Source organism: Garra rufa, chromosome 20 (assembly GCF_049309525.1).
Source record: "Garra rufa chromosome 20, GarRuf1.0, whole genome shotgun sequence".
Taxonomy (NCBI): domain Eukaryota; kingdom Metazoa; phylum Chordata; class Actinopteri; order Cypriniformes; family Cyprinidae; genus Garra; species Garra rufa.
This window is the reverse complement of record NC_133380.1, coordinates 4,662,939-4,673,697: the sequence shown is the minus strand read 5'-3', so window position 1 is coordinate 4,673,697 and position 10,759 is coordinate 4,662,939.

Below are 10,759 nucleotides of genomic sequence, written 5' to 3'. Positions count from 1 at the left end.
CTGAAAGGTTTACAGGTTCACTGGTTTAAGGAAGTTCTGATCATAAAAATCGGCTCCTTTTTATTTGTAAGGTATTGTTTTCGTTATTATGTACTGTTTAAAATGACTTCGGTGCGGGAGACGCAGCGGGCGCAATAACCAAATACATTTCAAAGCAAGCCGGTGCCACAGTCCTGACTGCATCATTGCTGTCTTTATTGTGTGTTTTTAGCGAATATTTACATTAATTCACATATGACTGGATGTGGTTGACTGTCATGATTTTGGCTAATGCAGGAAAATGCGCATCAGAGGAGATTTAAATACGCATAGCACCAGGCAGGCCCGGTTCCAGAATTAAATCACTGAGGGTGCTTCCTAAATTAATGAGGGTGCTCTAACATTATACCATCATAGTCGACATTAGGGCGCGACACTGATGGCGCGCATTGCTATTTTAAAATCAAAATACTTCATTTTTGTATGTAATGGCAAATTGATTATACTTTCGTTTTTTTATTAACTTAATTTAGAAAAAAAACGTTTGGAGCATTTTTGTTCGTAAAATATAAGTTTTTATTTTATTTTATTATTATTATTTTTAAGGAACAGCGCCCAGCGGTAGACTGATCAGTCTGTTAATTTGATCAGTTTGCCTACTCAAATCGATTTGCATAAAATCTATAGATATGAAATAGTTCAAGTATAAAACAATGTTAGTTTAAACGTTAAACCTAGAGATAAATGTGCGGTATTAGGCGCATATCCAATAGTTTGTGCAGAGAGTGGAAGCTGAAGACGCAGGACATGGGCGCCAGTGCATTTTTTTCCGTGGAAGCAATTTAAAATGATCTGTCATTTTTGCTCACAAAGGTAAGAGTAGGTTAATACATCATTCGGTACTGTAAAGGGTGTACTTTTATTTGTGTGCACTTAAAAAAAACGTATAAAATAGTTTTAAATTATTACTTAACGAAATAAAACAAATAGAAAACAAAAACTCTCTCATTATGTAATCCGAAAAGATAAATTTCTCTTTAAAGGCGCGTCCAAAAAGGATTTTTGTTACACTGACTCAGAATACACTAGTTTATTAATATATAATTTAAATAAGCTTTACTCTTTCCGGCCCGGCACATTCAGTGTTATTTATTTACCTTTGTGGCAATTTTCAGCATATTGTGTGCTTGAGCGCGGATCTGTTCCAGCTGCGCTGCAGTCCGTGCCCGGTCTCGAAAGTGAAACCGAAAGTGAAGTCTCCTGTTGTTTCCACCAACGCGGCATTTTTTTCTTCACCATAATTTATGGATGACTAAAATATTAAAATAAGGAGAAACCTAAAACAGATAAAACCGGTGCCCGTCCGCCTCTGAACTTTGACGTGAAAATTGGCCTGAAGCCCAGCAACTAGAGGTGTAAAAAAGTCGGGCTAGTCGGCCGAGGCTGAAATGCAACGCTCTAATTGACTGCTTTGATGCGTTACAATATGGTAGGGCATTGTTAATGCTTACAGCAGAAAAATAAATGTTTTTTTTTAATGATTACTCACTGGATTGTTATCTAAATCTGCAATAAAATGACATTATTACAGCTTTAACTGAGGGTGCTATTGATTTCGTTTGAGGGTGCTTAGCACCCTCAAGCACCCCCGTAGAACCGGGCCTGGCACCAGGCCTGCAGAGCTGAATGTGCGCTCGCGCAACACAGTCTCACTCCCAAGTCGTCACATATTGACGTTTGGCCAGGACCCTTTGGCGTCGCATTTTTACGCACAGGGTACCCCTTCAGCGTCATTTTTGGACGTGCAGGGTCCTCCACTACTTTAAATAAGAAACCCTTGGCGTCAATAAGCTGACGCGAAAGGCACTGTGAATTTTATCGTCATGATTAAATGATCTATTGGGTAATAATATTGCCATTATTGCATATGTATTGGGGTGTGATTGTTCAATGCAAACAGTCACAACAGACACATTTACGAGCACGTAACCCAACCCCTGCCCCTAAACCTAACCACTTGTCAATAACTTAATAACAATAACGAGAACTTGTCACTTCTCGGAGGCTGACCCGTTTTGGCCCTTTAAACAACATGTAATGAATCTGATCCATGATTTTGTCGTCACAGAGATATTTTTTCACATTGAGTGTTTTTAGGATTCAAGAGAGGAGACTCTTCATCGTTGTGTGCATTTTTCTACCGTTTCGTCGCATTCCCCGTTGACGCTCTATGCGTACGGGCTGAGTGGATGCAGAAGATCCGGGGGGATGACTTCAACAACATTTTTAAATGCATATAATTCTCAGTGTATTTCAGTGTATTTTGTGCGTTTCTGTAATTTCTATTACTGCATTTATTTTGTGCAAGTGAGATGAGTAAAAACTATCTTTTTCATGAATCATTATCTCTGGTGTTTATAAGCAGCACACACAGTATTTTACTACCTGTAAAAATACACAAACTTAGCTATATTAAATTGTTTGTGGTACCTACAGTTACAAATGTAAAATATGTGATGATAATATTGATCGAGCAATTGATGTAAGGTAAGTGAAAATATATGCGCAGAATTGAGAAAATAGTATTAATGGAGATAAATTGTAGCCTATCACAGCTAGGCAAACGTGTGAATGTTCACGGTGCATTTTATGCAAACAACTCTAATCGTAGTTGTAAATCTATATTTACAGTAGGCATAATTGTCATTGCGTATGCAGCATGAGTCACATACAATCTTCTGTTCGTGAACAGTTGTATTTCATTCATTATCTGACTATGCATCCGTGCATTTAATTGCCATTGGCTCGTGTGATAGTAATATGGATCTTAGTAGTATTTTTAGTGATACTAGACAATAATAATTGATTCCCGCACGTCGGTGTAATTTACTTCCGGGTAAAGATAGGATCAGTCAAATGAAATACAATAAATGTACAAATAAATATTAGAACATTAAAAAACGATCGGAAATGCGTCCAATTTTCTATTACTATTATTTGATGACAACAATACATTTGGAAAACAAAATACAGCCATTTCTGCTTTTTTTCTTTTAAACAAAAAACCAAGCTGCACCCTTTTTTAAATTTCATCTTTCATTCCGAAATTGAATAATGAATGAACGAAAAAGTACACGGACCAAAAGCACATGACTGCATTTCTATTTCAATTTTAGCTAAAATTAAAATACAAAGAAAATACAAAAATAAAAAACTAATTCAAAATATTAAAAAAGACAATAATAGTATCTTATAGCAAAAACACAACTAAATTACTAAAAATTTTAGATAAAATTAAAAAGAAAAAAGAAAATACAAAAATAAAAACTAATTCAAAATATTAAAAAAACAATAACAGTATCTTATAGCAAGAACACATAACTAAATTTCTCCAATTTAGCTAAAATAAAAATTAAAAGACAAAAATAAAAACTAATTCTAAATATAAAAAAGTATCTTATAGCAAAAACCATAACGACATTTCTACAATTTTAGCTAAAATTAAAATACAAAAGAAAATACAAAAATAAAAACTATTTTAAAATATATATATAAAAAGTAGAATCGTAAAAGCAAAAACACAACTTAATTTCTAAAATATTAGCTAAAATTAAAATACAAAAGAAAATACAAAAATAAAAACTATTTTAAAATATATATATAAAAAGTAGAATCGTAAAAGCAAAAACACAACTTAATTTCTAAAATTTTAGCTAAAATTAGAATACAAAGAAAATACAAAAATAAAAACTAATTCTAAATATTTTTTTAAATATAATAATAGTATCTTATAGCAAAAACCATAAATACATTTCTAAAGTTTTAGCTAAAATTAAAATAAAAAACAAAATACAAAAATAAAAACTAATTAAAAAAAAAATATATATATATATATATATATATATATATAACAAAAATAGTATCATAAAAGCAAAAACACAACTTCATTTCTGAAATTTAAGCTATAATAAAAAGAAAATGCAGAAATAAAAACTAATTCAAAAAATTCAAAAAACAATAATAGAATATTATAGCAAAAACAAAACTTCATTTCTAAAATTTTAGCTAAAATTAAAATACAAAAATAAAAACTAATTCTAAATATATTTTTTTTAAAAGACAATAATAGCAAAAAACTAAACTAAATTTTTACAATTGCAGCTAAAATTAAAACAAAAACAAAATACAAAAATAAAAGCTAATAAAAATATATATATAAATATATAAAACAAATTATATATATATATATATATATATATATATATATATATATATAAATTAGATAATAGTATCTTATAGCTAAAACATAACTACATTTTTAAAACATTTATTAATTTTTTTACTGTACTTTTTGATCAAATATTTGCAGCTTTGATGAGCAGAACAGACTTCTGTGTCCACAAATATGTCCACATCAAAAACTATTACTTTATGTAAAGTTTTATTAATAACTAATAAACCTCTGTTAATACACAAAAAAAAGTACCCATTGTTTTATTGAAATGCAAAATATTGCATATTAACTGCTTTTTCAAAGAGAATAGCTGTAGTTTGAATATTGGACGTTTTCTGATCCTCTTTCAGGAGATCTTCACTTTATGCATAATCGACCAATCACTGTCTGCGTTACACTCATCACACTTCTGTTTCCATGGAAAACCTGGCCGCCCTCACAGAGTTCTGTTAAGGTGGCGTCTGCATCAGACATTAGTGCATTATGCTTGTGTCCAACATCAGCGTCTGCGTTCATCAAAGCTGCATTAGGAATGATTGCTAAATAATAAAGTCGTTAGAAATGTGCTCAAAGTCTTCCAGACTGTCCAAGTTGACCTAGAGACACAGATACAGCGTCCCCAGGGTGTCCTTTTTTTCTCCCAGCATGCTTCACTTGAGCAAATCTGCATGTGCGCTGGTTCGGGAGGCTGGAATCCTCTTAGCTGACAGTTGCAAGATTAGATCAGAGGCTTATCGAGGGTTAGTGTGTCTGCGAAAAGACGGACCGCTTTCAGACTGAACTAGGAACTAGTTTGATGAGTCTTTGGTGTTTTAAGAGAGTAGGAAAAGCTGATCTGGAATCAGTTTGAGGTTGGAATATCTATTAGATAAAGAGCCCAGATGTGTGGGCCGGGCCTCTGATGGAATGCGACGGACTCTTTGTTTGGGATCCGTCTCTGTTTTTCACGAAAACTAAATGCTGGAAACTTAAAGGAATAATTTAGGCGAAAGTGAAATTTGCTGAAAATGTGATCAGCCACAGGTTATTCTAGATGTAGATGAGTTTGTTTCTTCATCAGATTTGGAGAAATGCAGCATTGCATCATTTGCTCACCAATGGATGTGAATGGGTGCCGTCAGAATGAGAGTCCAAACAGCTAATTAAAACATCACAATAGTACACAAGTAATCCACACCACATCACTCCATCAAGTAAACATCTTGAGAAGCCAAAAGCTCTAATGGAATGTGACGGACTCTTTGTTTGGGATCCATCTCTGTGTTTCACGCAAACTAAATGCGGCTAACGAGTATTTGTAAACTTGAAGAAATAGTTTAGGCAAAAATGATAATTTGCCGAAAATGAGATCACCCACTGGTTATCCGAAATGTAGATGAGTTTGTTTCTTCATCAGATTTAGAGAAATGCAGCATTGCATCACTTGCTCACCAATGGATGTGAATGGGTGCCGTCAGAATGAGAGTCCAAACAGCTGATTAAAACATCACAATAGTACACAAGTAATCCACACCATTCCACTCCATCAAGTAAACATCTTGAGAAGCCAAAGGCTCTGATGGAATGTGACAGACTTTTTTTTCTGGATTCGTCTCTGTGTTCACGCAAACTATATGCAACTAACAAGTACCAGTCGAAGAAATCTGAAGAAAAATAAACACATCTTCATCTTCATCTTGGATAGCCTGAAACTGAAAATTTTGACTCAACTAATTCTTTAAATGACACTAAAAGTGTCTGAATGTCATCACATTAGTTATTGAATCATTAGTGAAACGTTCGATTGTGATGGTCACTCAGTGTCTAATGGACTCAGGGTTTGATTGATTGGATTAGGGTTTCCTGACCATCCTGGTCTGTAAGCGTGTTTTTCCGGGGTCAACATATTTAAAGGTAACCTGCTAAACATTTAATCTGACTTTCCCTTTAACTTCAAGAAAATCTACACAAAGCTTCTGCATTGTTTGTAAATGTTTATGCTTGATTTTAATAGTCAGAATCAGGCTAATGTGTGGGTTTATATATATATACATGCATACAGCTGAAGTCAAAAGTTCACATACACCTTGCAGAATCTGCTAAATGTTAATTATTTTACCAAAATAAGAGGGATTATTTTAAATGCATGCTATTTTTAATTTAGTTCTGACCTGAACAAAATATTTCACATAAAAGATGTTTGCATATAGTCCACAAGAGAAAATAATAGTTGGGTTTATAAAAATAACCATATTCAAAAGTTTACAACCCCTTGATTCTTAATACTGTGTTGTTACCTGAATGATCCACAGATGTGTTTTTTGTTTAGTGATAGTTGTTCATGAGTCTCTTGTTTGTCCTGAACAGTTAAACTGCCTCCTGTTCTTCAGAAACATCCTTCGGGTCCCACAAATTCTTTGTTTTTTTCAGCATTTTTGTGTATTTGAATTCTTTCTTACAATGACTGTATGATTTTGAGATCCATCTTTTCACACTGAGGTCAACTGAGGGACTCATTTGCAACTATTACAGAAGGTTCAAACACTCACTGATGCTCCAGAAGGAAACATGAAGCATTAAAAGCTGGGGGTGAAAACTTTTGAACTGAATGAAGATGTGTACATTTTTCTTTTTTTATTTAGTAATGCCCTTACTAAACAGAATAGTTAAATATACCCTGATCTTTACATTCCAAAAGTATTCACTCCCCAGCTTTTAATGCATCATGTTTCCTTCTGGAGCATCAGTGAGTGTTTGAACCTTCTGTAATAGTTGCATATGAGTCCCTCAGTTGTCCTCAGTGTGAAAAGATGGATCTCAGTATCATACAGTCATTGTTGGAAAGGGTTCAAATACACAAAAATGCTGGAAAAACAAAGAATTTGTGGGAACAACTATCACTAAACAAAAAACACAGCTGTGTATCATTCAGGTAGAGTCACAGTATTAAGAATCAAGGGGATGTAAACTTTTGAACATGGTTATTTTTATAAACCCAACTATTATTTTCTCTTGTGGACTATATGTAAACATCTTTTATGTGAAATATCTTTTTCAGGTCAGTACTAAATAAAAAATAACATGCATTTCGTATGATCCCTCTTGTTTTGGTCAAATAATTAACATTTGGCAGATTCTGCAACTTTTGACTTAAGCTGTATATAGTAATTTAACTCATGGATAATTGTGCCTGTGTTTGTGTTTCTATTTATGTCTCCATTTAATGAGTGTTTAACCACATTATGTGTCAGATTGAAGCAGGGAGCCAATAACAGACAGGAAGCAGTAAAAGAACACAGGAAACCAGTTTGTTTTCATTTTTCCACTGACGCTTTTTTTTCTTGGTAGTGGAAAAACTGTGATTCTGGAGCACACATGTTCTCACTTCAGGTCTCGTCACTGTAAGAATGTAAACATGCTCTGTATTTTCAGCAAAAACACATCTGCGTAAAAAGTTGGAACATCCTATAATGATTTTATATCAAAAGTTTGGAGATTTTTAAAAGAAATTTATATTTTTTATTCAACAAGGATGCGTTAAATTAATCAAAACTGACAGTAAAGACATTTCTAATGTTACAAAAGAGTTCTATTTCAAATAAAAGCAGTTCTTTTTAACTTTCTATTCATCAAAGTGTCTTGAAAAACAAAATTCATCACAATTTCCACAAATATTGTGCAGCACAACTGTTTTCAACATTGATAATGATCAGAAATGTTTCTTGAGCAGCAAATCAGCATATTAGAATGATTTCTGAAGGATCATGTGACACTGGAGACTGAAGTAATGATGCTGAAAATGCAGCTTTGATCACAGAAATAAATTACATTTGAACAGATATTCACATAGAAAACAGTTATTTGAAATTGTAATAATATTTCATATTTTTACAGATTTTTCTGTATTTTTAAGCAAACAAATAGAGCATTTGTGAGCAGAAGAGACTTCTTTCAAAACTTAAATTGCATTTTCATTTTTTTTTTTTTTTTTTTTTTACCAAATTTTTGAATGGTCTGTATCGGTATCTATTAAATAATACTTTTATTCATCAAGGACACATTAAATTGACCAAAAGTGACAGTAAAGACATTTTAATGCTAAAAGTTTTCTATTTTTAAATAAATGCTGTTCTTTTGAACTTTATGTTCATCTGTGAATCCTGAAAAATAAAATGAATCAGTTTCTACAAAAATGTTAACTGATTTATTAGAAATGTTTCTTGAGCAGCAAATCAGCATGTTAGAATGATTTCTGAAAGATCATGAAAATTCAGATTCGATCACAGGAATAAATTACATTTAACATATATTCACATAGAAAATAGTTATTTGATATTGTAATAATATTTTACAATTTGTCTAATTTTTTCTGTATTTTTAAGGAAATAAATACAGCCTTTGTGAGCTAAAGAGATTTTTTTTTTTTAAACTAAATCAATTACTAACCCCGAATCTTGAATGGTATATTTTTTAATAATAATCTGTATCTATTACTGTTTTTTTTTTTGTTAATTTATCCTTTTATTCATCAAGGACACATTAAATTGCTCAAAAGTGACAGTAAACACATTTTAATGTTTATTTTTGAATAAATGCTATTTTTTTCATCTTTGTGTTCATCAAAGAATCCTGAAAAAAAGTGTGAAGCAGCACAACTGTTTTCAACACTGATAATCAGAAATGCTTATTAGAATGATTTCAGAAGGATCATGTGACACTGAAGACTGGACTAATGATGCAGAAAATACAGCTTTGATCACAGATATATATTCCACTTTAACATATATTCACATAGAAAACAGTTTTTTTAAATAGTAAAACTATTTCATATTTTTCAAGCTATTTTTGATCAAATAAATGCAGGATTTTTTTTCAAGTCAAACACAATAGCATAGCCATAGCAGCACTTCTAAACAAATATAACATGCAATAGTGATTTTATGTTGTCAAATAGAAAACGTTGACCACAAATTTGATGTCTCATACAAACAGATTACATAATTTCTATGCTGTTGTTTTTTTTCTAATGCATTCTTGTGTTTTATAGTAGCAGCTCTGTTGAGTGGGTGTCAGATTTCGTATATCGTCACTGTTGCATGGCAACCTTTAAAAACTCAAGCAGTCCCCAACAGCGCCGAAGCCTCTTCATTCACTATTCAATGGAAAAGCAAATGTACCATTATGCAGAAATATGTCTGCCTCGAAAAAAGAAGGTTTGGGAATCTTTCCAGTGAGTATTTGTGCAAATGTGCCCTGCTTTTCTCAGTAATCTCATTATAGACCTTCAATTTAGCATTTTAACTGTCTCTTTCTTCTACATCTGCAGTTCAAACACCTTCAGGATCTTTGATGAGACTTTGCCGGAGCGTCTCGATCCGGTTCGTGTCTATCAGAACCATAAATGTCCTGGAAGAGACCCACCAGAGTCTGAGACCCGCAACGTCCCACAACCTCAGAACGCCAGCTTCATCAGGACTAATGTCAGATGCCTTAATGAGCCCATCGCTCACATGAAGACCAGACATACTGAGACAGAACAGGTGCAAATACTATTTATACAGGCATATTAATGGGAAATATTACGATTAAGGGAGTCCAGTTATACAAATAAATTCATTTTATGTTTGGCAAAACAAAAGCTAAAAAGAGAATAATTATGGAGGACTGAGAGTGACGATTTATTTTAAATAATAATTTAAACATAAAAAAAAAAAAAAAAAATATATATATATATATATATATATATATATATATATATATATATTTTTTTTTTTTTATGTTTAAATTATTATATATATATATATATATATAAAACAAATACAAAAACAAAATTACTAAAAGGTTCCAATTTAAATGCTAAACAAGGTTTTCTAAGATATTAATCAATGAAAAAGTGGCAGTGTTGTTATGGTAAACTAAAACTATTAAAAATATAAAAATATATACTGTTTAATTTGAAATAAAGTAAATTGCCAAAACAATTGTTTGATTAAATTAAGCTAAAAAGCCAATAATAATGGAGGACTAGAAAATATACTACAATTATAGAAAAAAAATAAAACTAAAAATTAAAATAAATTAATGTTAAATAGGAATATAAAAAAAAAAAAAAATAATAATAATATATATATATATATATATATATATATATATATATATATATATATATATAAATCACAACAAAATTACTAAAACTTTAAAATTAAAATGATTAAGTTTACTATGATATTAATCAATAAAAAAGCGCCAGTGTTGTTACTGTAAACTAAAACTATAATATATATATATATATATATATATATATATATATATATATGTTTTAATTTGAAATAAAGTAAATTGCCAATTGCCAAAACAATTGTTTGATTAAATTAAGCTAAAAAGCCAATAATAATGGAGGACTGGAAAATATACTACAATTATAGAAAAAAAATAAAACTAAAAATTAAAATGAGTTAATGTTAAATAGGAATATATATAAAAAAAAAAAATAAAAAAAAAAAATATATATATATATATATATATATATATATATATATATATATATATATATATATATATATATAT